General features: G+C 48.0%; 1 pseudogene; it reads right to left on the bottom strand.

Annotated features, from left to right (window-relative positions):
- The window catches only part of LOC129835426 (dynein axonemal heavy chain 2-like), a 214451-nt pseudogene that overhangs the window by 185652 nt on the left and 9867 nt on the right, over positions 1-18932 (bottom strand).

Here is an 18932-nt window from a genome sequence, read left to right on the forward strand (position 1 = left end):
TGAGCCATCCGTCTCCCCAGCGCCATCTGAGCCATCCGTCTCCCCAGCGCCATCTGAGCCATCCGTCTCCCCAGCGCCGTCTGAGCCATCCGTCTGCCATGAGCCTGCAAAGCCGCCCGTCTGCCATGAGCCTGCAAAGCCGCCCGTCTGCCATGAGCCTACAGAGCCGTCCGCCAGACAGGAGCCGCTAGAGCCGTCCGCCAGACAGGAGCCGCTAGAGCCGCCCGCCAGACAGGATCTGCCAGAGCCGCCAACCAGACAGGATCTGCCAGAGCCGCCAACCAGACAGGATCTGCCAGAGCCGCCAACCAGACAGGATCTGCCAGAGCCGCCAACCAGACAGGATCTGCCAGAGCCGCCAGCGAGCCATGAGCAGCCAGAGCCGTCAGAGAGCCATGAGCGTCGAGAGCCGTCAGCCCGCCATGAGCGTCGAGAGCCGTCAGCCCGCCATGAGCGTCGAGAGCCGTCAGCCTGCCATGAGCGTCGAGAGCCGTCAGCCTGCCATGAGCGTCGAGAGCCGTCAGCCTGCCATGAGCGTCGAGAGCCGTCAGCCAGCCATGAGCGTCGAGAGCCGTCAGCCAGCCATGAGCGTCGAGAGCCGTCAGCCAGCCATGAGCGTCGAGAGCCGTCAGCCAGCCATGAGCGTCGAGATTCGTCAGTCAGCCATGAGCTGCCCTTCAGCCTGAAACGGCTAGATACCCAGAACTGCCCATCAGTCCAGAGCTGTCTCTCTGTCCGGAGCTGCCTTTCAGTCCGGAGTTGCCCCTCTATCATTATCTCCCTCTCTATCTTGATCTACCTCTATATTCTTATCTATCCCTCTGTCTTGATCTATCTCTCTGTCCCGGTGCTGTCCCTATCAGTGATGATACTAAGAAGATTTTATGGGGGTAAAAGGAGGGTGGACATTCTTAGAGGGAGATGGAAGCTAGGATGGATTATGGTGGGGTGGGGACCTCGCCCGGAGCCTGAGCCACCACCGTGGTTAGATGCCCACCCAGACCCTCCCCTAGACTTTGTGCTGGTGCGCCCGGAGTTCGCACCTTATGGGGGGGGTAATGTCACGTTCCTGACCTATTTATGTTAGTTGTTATGTGTGTTAGTTGGTCAGGACGTGAGGTTGGGTGGGCATTCTATGTTTTCTGTTTCTGTGTTGGTTTTGGGTTGCCTGGTATGGCTCTTAATTAGAGGCAGGTGTTTTGGCGTTCCTCTAATTAAGAGTCATATTTAGGTAGGCGTTGTCACAGTGTTCGTGGTGGGTGATTGTCTCCTGTCTTCTGTGTCTATGTTACACCATACGGGATTGTTTCGGTTTGTTCGTGAGTGTTTGTAGTAAGTACTTGTTCGTTCGTTCTGCGTGTGTTAGTTCAGTTCGTCGTGCTAAGTCTGTCTACTTTCGTTTTGTTATTTTGTTAGTTTAATCAAGTATAGTTTGTTTTGTTTCGTCTTGTAAATAAAATTCTTCATGTATTCACAACCCGCTGCGCCTTGGCTCGATCACTACTCCTCCTCTTCTTATGAAGAGAGAGAGGAACGCCTTTACAACTATATCTACTATTAATGATATGTACAGCACTAGATATACTATTAATGATATGTACAGCACTAAATCTACTAGGAATGATATGTACAGCACTTGAGCTACCAGGAATGATATGTACAGCACTAGATATACTATTAATGATATGTACAGCACTAAATCTACTAGGAATGATACGTACAGCACTAGATCTACTAGGAATGATATGTACAGCACTAGATCTACTATTAATGATATGTACAGCACTAGATCTACCATTAATGATATGTACAGCACTAGATCTACTAGGAATGATATGTACAGCACTAGATCTACTGGGAATTATATGTACAGCACTAGATATACTGGGAATTATATGTACAGCACTAGATATACTATTAATGATATGTACAGCACTAGATCTACTAGGAATGATATGTACAGCACTAGATCTACTAGGAATGATATGTACAGCACTAGATCTACTGGGAATGATATGTACAGCACTAGATCTACTGGGAATTATATGTACAGCACTAGATCTACTAGGAATGATACGTACAGCACTAGATCTTCTAGGAATGATATGTACAGCACTAGATCTACTCGGAATGATACGTACAGCACTAGATCTACTAGGAATGATACGTACAGCACTAGATCTACTAGGAATTATATGTACATCACTAGATATTTAAGAGTAAGCTATGTCAAGAACCCAGTATATCAATAAATATGTGGCGTGTATAAACAGTAACTGAAGTACAATCTCGGGAATACAGTATTTAAATACACAGTGTGAAATGGGAAGTGACAGTGGTTCAATGTCTATAACATGGGACAGCAGCATTAGCTGTGTGTGTGTGTGTGTGTGTGTGTGTGTGTGTGTGTGGGGGGTGTGTGTGTGGGGGTGAGTGTGTGTGTGTGAGTTTGTGTGTGTGGTCTGCACAACGCATCACCGGGGGCAAACTACCTTCCCTCCAGGACAACAACCACCGAGCCACTGCCTGTTCACCCACCTATCATCCAGAAGGCGAGGTCAGTACAGGTGCATCAAAACTGGGACAGAGAGACTGGAAAACAGCTTCTATCTCAAGGCCATCAGACTGCTAAACAGCAATCACTAACTCTTAGAGGCTGCTGCCTACATTGAGACCCACTCACTGGACACTTTAATAAAGGGATCACTAGTCACTTTAAACAATGCCACTTTAATAATGTTACATATCTTACATTACTCATATCACATATAAATACTGTACTTTATTCCATCTACTGCACCTTGCCTATGCCGCTCGGCCATCGCTCATCCATGTACATATATGTACATATTCTCATTCACCCCTTTAGATTTGTGTGTATTAGGTAGTTGTTGGGAAATTGTTAGATTACTTGTTAGATATCACTGCACTGTCGGAACTAGAAGCGAAAGCATTTCACTACACTCACATTAACATCTGCTAACCATGTGTATGTGACCAATAAGATTTGATTTGAATGTGTGTGTGTGTGATAGCTTGTGTGTGTGTTTTGTGTCAGTGAGTGTGCATCACCTGGTAGACATGATGGCTGTTCAACAGTCTGATGGCCTGGTTATAGAAGCTGCTTTTTAATCTCTGTCTTGGCTTTGATACACACCTTTGAGGGGCCCCTGTGTTGAGGATCAGTGTGGCATAGGGGTTGTTGCCTACCCTCACCACCTGGTGTCAGCCCGTCAGGAAGTCCAGGATCCAGTTGCACAGGGTAGGGGTTCAGACCCAAGGTTAGTGACGAGTTTGGAGGGCACTATGGTGTTAAAAGCTGAGCTGTAGTCGATGAACATCATTCTCTTGTCCAGGTGGGATAAGGCAGACTGTTGGGGCGGTATGCCAATTGGAGAGGGTTAAGGGTGTATGGTGGAGGTGGTATGGTCCTGAACTAGACCTCACCTCTAGCAGGTCTTTGCATTGACCAAAGAACAGATGCTGGTCTGGTCCAGGACCTAGCCTTTACAAGAATACCTGAGACAGAAAGAAAGAGAGGATAGAGAGAGACAGGGAGATGGGGGGTGAAACAAAGAGAAAGAAAGCTACAGAAATGTAAGCTGTCTTTTATTCTTTCAAACAGTTCACCATCGCTTCCATACGAGTAAGGGATAAGTTCAAAAATGATCTGTCATTGGCATAATTGCATTCTTCCAAACTTCTATATGGCAGTGGGGTGTTTTTCAGATTGCTTTTCACACTTCATTCTTTTCCTGATGGAAAGATAATCCCTAGCGCAGCTTTTCAGACACAAACGTTTCCGTTAGCGCTGGGAAAATGGAAGCTGGGTCAAAGAGGCGGAGGCCGTGAGAAGAGACTGGAGCGCATAGGGCTACACCACGCACACACAACACACAACACACACACACACACACACACAGCACACAACACACACACACACACACAGCGCACACACACACACACACACACACACACACACACAACACACACACACACACACACACAGCACACACAACACACACACACACACACACACAGCACACAACACACACACACACACACACACAGCACACACACACACACACACACACACACACACACACACACACACACAGCACACACAACACACACACACACACACAACACACAACACACAACACACACACACACACACACACACACACACACACACACACACACACACACACACACACACACACACACACACACACACACACACACACATGGCCAAGGCATGAGCAATGAAGAACAAGTCACAGAAACTCACACAAACGTCACAGCCAGGTATGAGGGATGGGGAGAGCTTACAGGGAGATATGGACCCAAGTCTGGCGTGTAGGGGTTATGAGGTGTTCACAACAGAACAGGGAACGACTGGAACCAAGGTCGGGGGGATGGGTGGGGGGGGTTAACATCTGTGAGTCTCTCTCCCTCCCTCTCTCCTAACTTCAGATGAAAGAGAGTCGTTTGAAGTTTAGAAGGCTTTATTCCTCCAATGAGTCAGATGAAACGCTAGCTGATGTGGGTGTGTAGCACAGTATTCATCATCTCAATGATACCTTTAGCGCCTGGACGGCCCGGGTCGGGGCCCTCGCTAGCTGCTTTCCTCATTCTGGAGGAAATGAACTTGAGCAGCACCCTACAAACACTACAGCCGCCAGAACCCTGGCCGTCTTTGAAAAACACAAGGCTGTGTTTCACACCGCTTAATATCACATTCTTCTTTAAACACAGTGCATGAAAGGGAGCACTGTGTGGTATGTCAATTCATTTAGCTGATGAGACGTTCCGTCTCATAGAATTTGAATAGGCATTTTTTGTTGTTCTAGCCTGCTACGTGCAGCGAAACATATTTATATAAGCTCGCAAATCAGTGGAAGTACGAGGCAACATTCTTCCCTCTGAATCAAATCAGTTAGGCGCCAGACTGGTCCCACTGTCTGTCTGATGACAAGATCCAATAAGAAGAGAGAAGACTGGACCAACCGTACTGCAGTACAGCTCTGTAGCTATTCTGGGACCAGCACAGTGCGTGATGTCACTAACGTGTTGTTAGGCTCACCGGTGGTGTGGAACACGCACGCAACCACACGCCTGCAACATGAAGGTCAGTCAGTGACGCAGGAATACATGGCCCCCCCCCCCCCCCCCTCCCAGATTATCTGTGTGTTTATTCAGTTTGTTGTGCCACCCTAGCTCGGGTCACGTCCCTACAGCCTCCGTGACCCAGCATCTGAACAAAGCACGGCCGTTCACAGGTTAGTCCACGTTCCCCCAGCTGTGTACTGTGATAAGCCTGGAGGGCAAGAATAAAGAGAGTAACAGACACACACACACACACACACAACACAACACGCGCACTCTGTCAAAACCAGACAAACGATTCACCGTGTTTAAAGTAGATGTGATTAGCGTCAGCCTCGGAGACACAACAGCATCGTCTCACACCACCAACCACAACAGACTGAAGAAGGTGTGAAAACGAAGATAAACAATGCAGAGAGCTGCTAGGAGCCTAGGACAGGCATCATCCTGGCTTTCTGGGGCAAAAGCGCAGACAGTGCACTAGAACTACAAGGGCCTGAAAAAGAACCCCCCCACCCCACCAAGGACCTTTTCATTTATTTAGGGAGGAGGAGAGTTGACCATTTTCTTTCCTTTAACCTGAGATGAACTCTGAGGAATCGCCTTTATCAGTAGGTCATCTCCACATCAAACAGCCAGGCGTATTCCATTCATTCATCTGTCAGGGTGAGGGAGAAGGGGCACTACAGCACACACACACACACACACACACACACCTCTACAAAGACACTACAAAAGGTTAAACCTGATGAGGGATAAAGTGGTCTGTGCCTGCTGCCTGTCTCTGATGTGCTGCTGCTGCGCTTTTTAAAGGCATTGTCTGTTTTTCTGTCTCTCCGTCTGGGAAATCTAACAAAATAGACCTAATAGTTAAATAAACAGGTGAACACGTGTGTGTGTGTCTGTGGGGGGGCTCTGTGTGTGTCAGAGAAAGACAACCGAGAGACAAAGAGAGCAGATGAAGGAGAGGAAGATGAGAAGAAAGAGATAGTGACAGAGAAGAAAAAACGAAAGGTGATAAAAAGGTTGAAAATGGGAGGCGGGAAAGAAAACACAAAGTAAGAAAAAGAAGGTTAAGTGATGGGAGAGAGAGAGAGAGAGAGAGAGAGAGAGAGAGAGAGAGGGGCAACGGAGAACAGAGGAGATAGGGCAGGCTGCAGCTAACCCCACATTAATCATGCGTCAGAGCTCCATGGTCATAACAACACATGCACTGTACATACAGTGGGGCAAAAAAGTATTTAGTCAGCCACCAATTGTGCAAGTTCTCCCACTTAAAAAGATGAGAGAGGCCTGTAATTTTCATCATAGGTACACTTCAACTATGACAGACAAAATGAGAAAAAAAAATCCAGAAAATCACATTGTAGGATTTTTTATGAATTTATTTGCAAATTATGGTGGAAAATAAGTATTTGGTCAATAACAAAAGTTTATTTCAATACTTTGTTATATACCCTTTGTTGGCAATGACAGAGGTCAAACGTTTTCAGTAACTCTTCACAAGGTTTTCACACACTGTTGCTGGTATTTTGGCCCATTCCTCCATGCAGATCTCCTCTAGAGCAGTGATGTTTTGGGGCTGTTGCTGGGCAACACGGACTTTCAACTCCCCCCAAAGATTTTCTATGGGGTTGAGATCTGGAGACTGGCTAGGCCACTCCAGGACCTTGAAATGCTTCTTACGAAGCCACTCCTTCGTTGCCCGGGCGGTGTGTTTGGGATCATTGTCATGCTGAAAGACCCAGCCACGTTTCATCTTCAATGCCCTTGCTGATGGAAGGAGGTTTTCACTCAAAATCTCACGATACATGGCCCCATTCATTCTTTCCTTTACACGGATCAGTCGTCCTGGTCCCTTTGCAGAAAAACAGCCCCAAAGCATGATGTTTCCACCCCCATGCTTCACAGTAGGTATGGTGTTCTTTGGATGCAACTCAGCATTCTTTGTCCTCCAAACACGACGAGTTGAGTTTTTACCAAAAAGTTCTATTTTGGTTTCATTTGACCATATGACATTCTCCCAATCTTCTTCTGGATCATCCAAATGCTCTCTAGCAAACTTCAGACGGGCCTGGACATGTACTGGCTTAAGCAGGGGGACACGTCTGGCACTGCAGGATTTGAGTCCCTGGCGGCGTAGTGTGTTACTGATGGTAGGCTTTGTTACTTTGGTCCCAGCTCTCTGCAGGTCATTCACTAGGTCCCCCCGTGTGGTTTTGGGATTTTTGCTCACCGTTCTTGTGATCATTTTGACCCCACGGGGTGAGATCTTGCGTGGAGCCCCAAATCGAGGGAGATTATCAGTGGTCTTGTATGTCTTCCATTTCCTAATAATTGCTCCCACAGTTGATTTCTTCAAACCAAGCTGCTTACCTATTGCAGATTCAGTCTTCCCAGCCTGGTGCAGGTCTACAATTTTGTTTCTGGTGTCCTTTGACAGCTCTTTGGTCTTGGCCATAGTGGAGTTTGGAGTGTGACTGTTTGAGGTTGTGGACAGGTGTCTTTTATACTGATAACAAGTTCAAACAGGTGCCATTAATACAGGTAACGAGTGGAGGACAGAGGAGCCTCTTAAAGAAGAAGTTACAGGTCTGTGAGAGCCAGAAATCTTGCTTGTTTGTAGGTGACCAAATACTTATTTTCCACCATAATTTGCAAATAAATTCATTAAAAATCCTACAATGTGAATTTCTGGAATTCTTTTTCTCATTTTGTCTGTCATAGTTGAAGTGTACCTATGATGAAAATTACAGGCCTCTCTCATCTTTTTAAGTTTGAGAACTTGCACAATTGGTGGCTGACTAAATACTTTTTTGCCCCACTGTACACACACCATATCGACTGACCTCCCCCAGGGCTATTTCAACCAAATACAGCGACCTCTGCTTGCTAACACATACTAACACACCAGATCACCTCAGAATGTGACCACAGCAAAATAGGGGGGGGGGGGTCCTGCCCTACCAGAAACACACCCCTTTGATTCATGGCTGTCCCCACATATCTCTCCCATTGTGTAAACTTTGATCGATCCTCTGTCTTAATTTTCCACACTGCTCTTTGTCTCTCTCCATCCCTCAGTGTGGTGTGAGAGCTTTAACCCCTGGTTTATTGCTTCATGAAGTCAAGGTGGTGGCTGAAGGACAGACAGGTGGTCCAGGTCTCCTTGTTCTCGCTGGGCTGGAGCCTCTCGCAGGAGAACAGCCTTTCACTCTGTGACAGCCTGGGTGTGTGTATGTGTGTCTGTGGTATGCGTGTCCGTGTGTGTCAGCACTAAGGGACAGGACTGGGCTGCCTGACCGGGCTCGCAGGCCGGGAGGGTGAAACATTTCAATGTATCCCTGCACTGCCTGGCTTTCCCAGGCAGACGCTCACACCACACAACAACACATACACTCCCCTCCTCTGTAGTACTTCTTAGTGTAAAAACAGGTCTGTAGACGCGTAAGACCTCACCCCTGTTACGCTCTCCATCTTTCCTCCTCTTCCTCCTTCTCCTCTCTCCCTATCTCCATCATTCATTTCCACTCTCACTCCACCACTCCTCCTCCTCTCTTTCCATGCCCTATGACTGAACCCAATATAGACTGTGATATTGGCTGTGTGGGTGACAGCTTCAGAGTGATATCTGACTGGAGGAGAGAGAGAGAGTGTGGGGGAGAGTATGACAGAGAGAGAGAGTGTGGGAGAGACAGTGAGAGAGAGATAGGGAGAGAGTGAGTGGGGGAGAGAGAGTGAGAGAGAGAGGGAGAGAGAGAGTGAGGGAGAGAGTGAGTGGGGGAGAGAGAGAGAGAGTGGGGGGAGAAGAGAGAGTGGGGGGAGAAGAGAGAGGGGGGGATAGTGTGGGGGAGAGTATGACAGAGAGAGAGAGTGGGGGAGAGACAGTTAGAGAGATAGGGAGAGAGTGAGTGGGGGAAAGAGAGTGAGAGAGAGAAAGAGAGAGAGAGAGGGAGAGAGAGAGTGAGAGAGAGAGAGAGGGAGGGAGAGAGTGAGTGGGGGAGAGAGAGTGGGGGGAGAAGAGAGAGTGGGGGAGAGAGAGAGAGTGGGGGGAGAAGAGAGAGTGGGGGAGAGAGAGAGAGTGGGGGAGAAGAGAGAGTGGGGGGAGAAGAGAGCGAATGGGGGAGAGAGAGTGGGGGGAGAAGAGAGAGTGGGGGGAGAAGAGAGTGGGGGAGAGAGAGAGAGTGGGGGGAGAAGAGAGAGTGGGGGGAGAAGAGAGTGGGGGAGAGAGAGAGAGTGGGGGGAGAAGAGAGAGAGTGGGGGGAGAAGAGAGAGTGGGGGGAGAAGAGAGAGAGTGGGGGAGAAGAGAGTGGGGGAGAGAGAGAGAGATGTATCAGCACTTCTTTATTTAGCACCTCTCCTCCTCTCTCCTCCTCTCTCCTATCCTCTCCTAGCCAGGGAAGACTGTCTTGAGATAGGAGTTGGAATGTGATTCATTTTTTAAAGGTGGTTATCTTGCAGACAGAGGTATTTTCAGTTCAAGGTCCCTCCTTGAAGTTAAACGAAAAGTGAAAGAACACTACTGAAACATTATTGGCTGTAAACAGTTCCAACTACCCACTCTTGTACTTAACTGGTATCCTGGAAAATAACACACAACGTCATTGCAGCAGCTCAGTCTTATGCTAAGATACAGTCGTAGGTGATGTGGCTAGTGTGTTAGATCTGGCTAGCCTCCATGATGATAAATCAGGGATAGTGACTTCCTACTGACATGTATGTGAATGCCTACACAAACCCTGTGTAAGATACTACAAGGTTATAGGAGGCCAGAGAAGGGATCACAGAATCTCCGTTTATACCTGGTTCTAACAAGCGTCCTTTGTTCTGATCTTGTCTACATCCTGATTGTGCCCACACATTTAGCCAGGTGGAGACGATTAAAAGATGCATTGTGAACTGATGTTGATCAGATCTTCTAAGTGTAAACGGACACGATCAGAGACGAAGGACGCATGTTAGCATCCAGTATAAACGGGGCTAGAGATCAGCATCGGTGAGAAAATGCTGAATGAATCACAAGTAGACGCATACATAGTATGTCTCTATCTACGGTTCCTTTGGCTGTACCCCCTCCCACCATAATAGACTAGGGGTACAGAGGAGTATAAGAGAGTTAATGCTGCAGTCATCAGCTATGCTATGGGGCCTCTTCCCACCCATTGATCAGGAACTAAGCACCGTCTTTAATTGGGTGGATGGGGTCGATCGCCCATACGGACAGCAGGGGCCCTGAGAAGTATTGGAGATGTGTGTGTGTGTGTGTAAGTATATTAGAATCATTTGGCCTCTGCGCTACCAGTGAAATGAGCTGGGCCAGGGGCTCTCAGAGCAATCACACATCACACACCCTGCCGGTCATAATGAAGTGACGCTAGACTAGTCTGGTGTGTGCGTACATACAGCATGCACGGGTGTACAGTGTGTGTGAGTGTACGTACAGCATACAGTTGAAGTCGGAAGTTTACATACACCTTAGCCAAATATATTTCAACTCAGTTTTTCACAATTCCTGAACTTATCCTAGTAAAAATTCCCTGTCTTAGGTCAGTTAGGATCACCACTTTATTTTAAGAATGTGAAATGTCAGAATAATAGTAGAGAGAATGATTTATTTCAGATTTTATTTCTTTTCATCACATTCCCAGTGGGTCAGAAGTTTACATACACTCAATTAGTATTTGGTAGCATTGCCTTTAAATTGTTTAACTTAGGTCAAACGTTTTGGGTAGCCTTCCACAAGCTTCCCACAATAAGTTGGGTGAATTTTGGCCCATTCCTCCTGACAGAGCTGGTGTAACTGAATCAGGTTTGAAGTTCTTCTGGCTTGCACACACGCGTTTTCAGTTCTGCCCACAAATTATCTATAGGATTGAGGTCAGGGCTTTGTGATGGTCACTCCAATACCTTGACTTTGTTGTTCTTAAGCCATTTTACCACAACTTTGGCAGTATGCTTGGGGTCATTGTCCATTTGGAAGACCCCATTTGCGACCAAGCTTTAACTTCCTGACTGATGTCTTTAGAAGTTGCTTCAATTTTTCCAAATACTTTTCCTGTCTCAAGATGCCATCTATTTCATAATTTTCCTGCCACGTGATGACATCTATTTTGTGAAGTGCACAAGTCCCTCCTGCAGCAAAGCACCCCCACAACATGATGCTGCTTCACGGTTGGGATGATGTTCTTCGGCTTACAAGCCTCCCCCTTTTTCCTCCAAACATAACGATGGTCATCATGGCCAAACAGTTCTATTTTTGTTTCATCAGACTAGAAGACATTTCTCCAAAAAGTACGATCATTGTCCCCATGTGCAGTGGCAAACCGTAGTCTGGCTTTTTTATGGCTGTTTTGGAGCAGTGGCTTCTTCCTTGCTGAGCGGCCTTTCAGGTTATGTCAATATAGGACTCGTTTTACTGTTTTAAGGTCCTTTGCTGTTGTTCTGGGATTGATTTGCACTTTTCGCACCAAAGTACGTTCATCTCGAGGAGAGAGAACGTGTCTCCTTCCTGAGTGGTATGACAGCTGTGAGGTCCCATGGTGTTTATACTTGCGTACAATTGTTTGTAGAGATGAACATGGTACCTTCAGGTGTTTGTAAATTGCTCCCAAGGATGAACCAGACTTGTGGAGGTCAATTTTATTTCTGAGGTCTTGGCTGATTTCTTTTGATTTTCCCATGATGTCAAGCAAAGAGGCACTGAGTTTGAAGGTAGGCTTTGAAATACATCCACAGGTACACCTCCAATTGACTCAAATGATGTCAATTAGCCTATCAGAAGCTTCTAAAGCCATGACATAATTTTCTGGAATTTTCCAAACTGTTTAAAGGCACAGTCAACTTAGTGTATGTAAACTTCTGACTCACTGGAATTGGGATACAGTGAATTTTAAGTGAAATAATCTGTCTGTAAACAATTGTTGGAAAATTACTTGTGTCCTGCACAAAGTAGATGTCCTAACAGACTTGCCAAAACTATAGTTTGTTAACAAGAAATTTGTGGAGTGGTTGAAAAACGAGTTTTAATGACTCCAACCTAAGTGTATGAATCAATCTACACACAATACCCCATAATGACAAAGGGGAAACAGGTTTTTAGACATATCACATTTACATAAGTATTCAGACCCTTTGCTCAGTACTTTGTTGAAGCACCTTTGGCAGCAATTAAAATCTTGAGTCTTCTTAGGTATGACGCTACAAGCTTGGCACACCTGTAATGGGGAGTTTCTCCCATTCTTCTCTGCAGATCCTATCAAGCTCTGTCAGGTTGGATGGGGACCGTTGCTGCACAGCTATTTTCAGGTCACTCAGAGATGTTGAATCAGGTTCAAGTCCGGGCTCTGGCTGGGCCACTCAAGGACATTCAGAGACTTGTCCCGAAGCCAATCCTGCGTTGTCTTGGCTGTGTGCTTAGGTCGTTGGAAGGACCTAAGTGCTCTGGAGCAGATTTTCATCAAGGATCTATCTGCACATTAATTTTTCCCCCCTGACTAGTCACCCAGTCCCTGCTGCTGAAAAACATCCCCAAAGCATGATGCTGCCACCACCATGCTTCACTGTAGGGATGGTGCCAGGTTTCCTCCAGACGTGACACTTGGAATTCAGGCCACAGAATTCACTCTTGGTTTCATCAGACCAGAGAATCTTGTTTCTCATGGTATGAGTCCTTAAGGTGCCTTTTAGCAAACTTCATGCGGGCTGTCATGTGCCTTTTACTGAGGAGTGGCTTCCGTCTGGCCGCTCTACCATGATTGGTGGAGTGCTGCAGAGATGGTTGTCCTTCTGGAAGGTTCTCCCATCTCCACAGGGAAACTCTGGAGCTCTGTCAGAGTGATTATCGGGTTCTTAGTCACCTCCCTGACCAAGGACCTTCACCCCCGATTGCTCAGTTCGACCGGGTGGCCAGCTCTAGGAAGAGTCTTGGTGATTCTAAACTTCTTCCATTTAAGAATGATGGAGGCCACTGTGCTCTTGTGGACCATCAATGCTGCAATAATGTTTTGGTATTTTTCCCCAGATCTGTTCCTTGACAAAATCCTGTCACGGAGCTCTACGGACAATTCCTTCGACCCCATGGCTTTGTTTTTGCTCTGACATGCACTGTCAACTGTGGGACCTTTATATAAACAGGTATGTACCTTTCCAAATCATGTACAATCAATAGAATTTACCACAGGTGGACTCCAATCAAGTTGTAGAAACATCTCAAGTATGATCAATGGAAACAGGATGCACCTGAGCTTAACTTCGAGTCTCATAGCAAAGGGTCTAAATACTTATGTAAATAAGGTATTTCTGTATTTTTTTTTATTATAAATTTGCAAAAACGTAATATAACAAAATCTGGAAAAAGTCAAGGGGTCTGAATACTTTCCGAATGCACTGAATTATAGATTTTCTATTTATTTAACCTTTATTTAACTAGGCAAGTCAGTTAAGAACAAATTCTTATTTACAATGACGGCCTACACCGGCAAAACCCTCCCCTAACCGGGACGACGCTGGGCCAAATTGTGTGCCGCGCTATGGGACTGAGTACACGTGTGTTATGTACACAGGACCTTCAGATCTCTCTTGGTCAGGTGACTACTAGACCTACAGGGCCCCTACTACAATGACGTAGCCTCACCAAGAGAAACTCAGGGCCCCTACTACCATGACGTAGCCTCACCAGGAGAAACTCAGGGCCCCTACTACCATGACGTAGCCTCACCAGGAGAAACTCAGGGCCCTAGTTACCATGGCGTAGCCTCACCAGGAGAAACTTAGGGCCCTAGTTACCATGACGTAGCCTCACCAGGAGACACTCAGGGCCCTAGTTACCATGACGTAGCCTCACAGGGAGAAACTCAGGGCCCTAGTTACCATGACGTAGCCTCACCAGGAGAAACTGAGGGCCCTAGTTACCATGGCGTAGCCTCACCAGGAGAAACTCAGGGCCCTAGTTACCATGACGTAGCCTCACCAGGAGAAACTCAGGGCCCTAGTTACCATGACGAAGCCTCACCAAGTGAAACTCAGGGCCCCTACTACCATGGCGTAGCCTCACCAGGAGAAACTCAGGGCCCTAGTTACCATGACGAAGCCTCACCAAGTGAACCTCAGGGCCCCTACTACCATGGCGTAGCCTCACCAGGAGAAACTCAGGGCCCTAGTTACCATGACGTAGCCTCACCAGGAGAAACTCAGGGCCCTAGTTACCATGACGTAGCCTCACAGGGAGAAACTCAGGGCCCTAGTTACCATGACGTAGCCGAGACCTTCTGGTCAGCGGGGTGGTGGCACCGGGATCCTCATCTCTCCCAAGTGGTCATTCTCTCTTTCTCCCCTTACCCATCTGTCTATCGCCTCCTTTGAATTCCATGCTGTCACAGTTACCAGCCCTTTCAAGCTTAACATCCTTATCATTTATCGCCCTCCAGGTTCCCTTGGAGAGTTCATCAATGAGCTTGATGCCTTGATAAGCTCCTTTCCTGAGGACGGCTCACCTCTCACAGTTCTGGGTGACTTTAACCTCCCCATGTCTACCTTTGACTCATTCCTCTCTGCCTCCTTCTTTCCACTCCTCTCCTCTTTTGACCTCACCCTCTCACCTTCCCCCCCTACTCACAAGGCAGGCAATACGCTTGACCTCATCTTTACTAGATGCTGTTCTTCCACTAACCTCATTGCAACTCCCCTCCAAGTCTCCGACCACTACCTTGTATCCTTTTCCCTCTCGCTCTCATCCAACACTTCCCACACTGCCCCTACTCGGATGGTATCGCGCCGTCCCAACCTCTGCTCTCTCTCCCCCGCTACTCTCTCCTCTTCCATCCTATCATCTCTTCCCTCTGCCCAAACCTTCTCCAACCTATCTCCTGATTCTGCCTCCTCAACCCTCCTCTCCTCCCTTTCTGCATCCTTTGACTCTCTATGTCCCCTATCCTCCAGGCCGGCTCGGTCCTCCCCTCCCGCTCCGTGGCTCGACGACTCATTGCGAGCTCACAGAACAGGGCTCCGGGCAGCCGAGCGGAAATGGAGGAAAACTCGCCTCCCTGCGGACCTGGCATCCTTTCACTCCCTCCTCTCTACATTTTCCTCTTCTGTCTCTGCTGCTAAAGCCACTTTCTACCACCCTAAATTCCAAGCATCTGCCTCTAACCCTAGGAAGCTCTTTGCCACCTTCTCCTCCCTCCTGAATCCTCCTCCCCCTCCCCCCCCCTCCTCCCTCTCTGCAGACGACTTCGTCAACCATTTTGAAAAGAAGGTCGACGACATCCGATCCTCGTTTGCTAAGTCAAACGACACCGCTGGTTCTGCTCACACTGCCCAACCCTGTGCTTTGACCTCTTTCTCCCCTCTCTCTCCAGATGAAATCTCGCGTCTTGTGACGGCCGGCCGCCCAACAACCTGCCCGCTTGACCCTATCCCCTCCTCTCTTCTCCAGACCATTTCCGGAGACCTTCTACCTTACCTCACCTCGCTCATCAACTCATCCTTGACCGCTGGCTACGTCCCTTCCGTCTTCAAGAGAGCGAGAGTTGCACCCCTTCTGAAAAAACCTACACTCGATCCCTCCGATGTCAACAACTACAGACCAGTATCCCTTCTTTCTTTTCTCTCCAAAACTCTTGAACGTGCCGTCCTTGGCCAGCTCTCCTGCTATCTCTCTCAGAATGACCTTCTTGATCCAAATCAGTCAGGTTTCAAGACTAGTCACTCAACTGAGACTGCTCTTCTCTGTATCACGGAGGCGCTCCGCACTGCTAAAGCTAACTCTCTCTCCTCTGCTCTCATCCTTCTAGACCTATCGGCTGCCTTCGATACTGTGAACCATCAGATCCTCCTCTCCACCCTCTCCGAGTTGGGCATCTCCGGCGCGGCCCACGCTTGGATTGCGTCCTACCTGACAGGTCGCTCCTACCAGGTGGCGTGGCGAGAATCTGTCTCCTCACCACGCGCTCTCACCACTGGTGTCCCCCAGGGCTCTGTTCTAGGCCCTCTCCTATTCTCGCTATACACCAAGTCACTTGGCTCTGTCATAACCTCACATGGTCTCTCCTATCATTGCTATGCAGACGACACACAATAATCTTCTCCTTTCCCCCTTCTGATGACCAGGTGGCGAATCGCATCTCTGCATGTCTGGCAGACATATCAGTGTGGATGACGGATCACCACCTCAAGCTGAACCTCGGCAAGACGGAGCTGCTCTTCCTCCCGGGGAAGGACTGTCCGTTCCATGATCTCGCCATCACGGTTGACAACTCCATTGTGTCCTCCTCCCAGAGCGCTAAGAACCTTGGCGTGATCCTGGACAACACCCTGTCGTTCTCCACCAACATCAAGGCGGTGGCCCGTTCCTGTAGGTTCATGCTCTACAACATCCGCAGAGTACGACCCTGCCTCACACAGGAAGCGGCGCAGGTCCTAATCCAGGCACTTGTCATCTCCCGTCTGGATTACTGCAACTCGCTGTTGGCTGGGCTCCCTGCCTGTGCCATTAAACCCCTACAACTCATCCAGAACGCCGCAGCCCGTCTGGTGTTCAACCTTCCCAAGTTCTCTCACGTCACCCCGCTCCTCCGCTCTCTCCACTGGCTTCCAGTTGAAGCTCGCATCCGCTACAAGACCATGGTGCTTGCCTACGGAGCTGTGAGGGGAACGGCACCTCAGTACCTTCAGGCTCTGATCAGGCCCTACACCCAAACAAGGGCAATGCGTTCATCCACCTCTGGCCTGCTCGCCTCCCTACCACTGAGGAAGTACAGTTCCCGCTCAGCCCAGTCAAAACTGTTCGCTGCTCTGGCACCCCAATGGTGGAACAAACTCCCTCACGACGCCAGGACAGCGGAGTCAATCACCACCTTCCGGAGACACCTGAAACCCCACCTCTTCAAGGAATACCTAGGATAAAGCAATCCTTCTGCCCCCCCCCCCCCCCCCCTTAAAAGATCTAGATGCACTATTGTAAAGTGGCTGTTCCACTGGATGTCATAAGGTGAATGCACCAATTTGTAAGTCGCTCTGGATAAGAGCGTCTGCTAAATGACTTAAATGTAAAATGTAAATGTCTCACCAGGAGAAACTCAGGGCCCTAGTTACCATGAAGTAGCCTAACCAGGAGAAACTCAGGACCCCTACTACCATGACGTAGCCTCACCAGGAGAAACTCAGGGCCACCTACTACCATGATGTAGTCTCACCAGGAGAAACTCAGGGCCCGTACTACCATGACATAGCCTCACCAGAAGATACTCAAGGCCCTAGTTACCATGATGTAGCCTCACCAGAAGAAACTCAAGGCCCTAGTTACCATGATGTAGCCTCACCAGAAGAAACTCACGGCCCTAGTTACCATGACGTAGCCTCACCAGGAGAAACTCAGGGCCCTAGTTACCATGACGTTAGCCTCACCAGGAGAAACTCAGGGCCCTAGTTACCATGATGTAGCCTCACCAGGAGAAACTCAGGGCCCTAGTTACCATAACGTAGCCTCATCAGGAGAAACTCAAGGCCCTAGTTACCATGATGTAGCCTCAAGGCTCCTAGTTGTAGACTACATATATTCCTGGTCAAGTAATTTGGTCAAGAAAAACCCACACCTCATGTTTTTCATCAAAAAGCTCAGCAGTGGAATTGATCCCAAAAAATCTACAGATGTAGCCCCCACCCCCTCTCCTCCCCTCCCTTTCAACTCCAAGCCTCCAGTCCAAGTGTAACATTTTCTTCTGCTTGGTGTATGTATTGTATGGTTTTAATATTCATAATGTTAAAACGCCAGGTTGAAGTGTTTAGTCCCTGGTATCCCCCTCCAGGGGTGGATCACACCAGATGTATGCACATCTACATCTGTTCAGCCTGCATCCTAAATGCCCATAGGGCTCTGGTTAAAAGTAGTGCACCATATAGGGAATAGGGTGCCATTTGGGACTCAGCCTCAGACTCCTGATGCAGGTGTGGTTGGCATTATAACCAAGCAGAGAGAGAGAAGAATTCCCTAGGCTTTAGAGGGGTAGAGTATAATTCAACCAGGCTCACATTTCAATTTTTAATAAATCCCCCTATATAATGACATGTGCTGGGTGTCAGTCGACCATCGCCCTCCTGTCTGTCACACAGATAAACACAGGTAGGATAGAGGGAGAGAGAGAGGGAGAGAGAGAGGGAGAGAGAGAGAAGGAGAGAGAGAGAGATAAAAAACAGGAGAAAGAGAGAGAGAAATATACAGAGTCAAAGGGAGGACCGTGTCATTATTGGGATGTTGTAATGTATATAGTGGGATATGTGAAATGACAGCTTCCCTTTCATTCCTCTGATCAGTGGTTTAATCCTGACAGAGGAACAGCGGGCTGGGGAGCTGAGCCGCCCTGCTCTGCCTCACTGATATGTGTGTGTGTCTCTCCTTTACCTCTCCTTCCTTGTTTTGTGTGTGTGTCTGTGCGTGTAAATGTATGTGTGTGCGCAAGACAAGTAAGTGTGTGTGTCTGTGTGTGTGTGTGTGTGTGTGTGTGTGTGTGTGTGTGTGTGTGTGTGTGTGTGTGTGTGTGTGTGTGTGTGTGCTCGAGTGCTCACGGCACCAGGAAAAAGTGTTCTACAGGCTGATTACACCGCCAAGCAAATGCCGCTTTTAATGAAGGAGGGGGAGAGAGAGAAAAACACAGGACATTTAATTGATATGTAAATGACAGAAATTCGCATTTGGGCTGAAGGTGGAGAGTGCTACAGCATTAACCAGCTTATGAGTTAATACATACAACATATCTCTCTCTCTCTCTCTGAGAAGAAGAAAGATGAATACAACATATGTCTCCTGAATCTTAACTGATTTCCTGAGT

Source organism: Salvelinus fontinalis, chromosome 36, assembly GCF_029448725.1.
Source record: "Salvelinus fontinalis isolate EN_2023a chromosome 36, ASM2944872v1, whole genome shotgun sequence".
Classification (NCBI taxonomy): Eukaryota; Metazoa; Chordata; class Actinopteri; order Salmoniformes; family Salmonidae; genus Salvelinus; species Salvelinus fontinalis.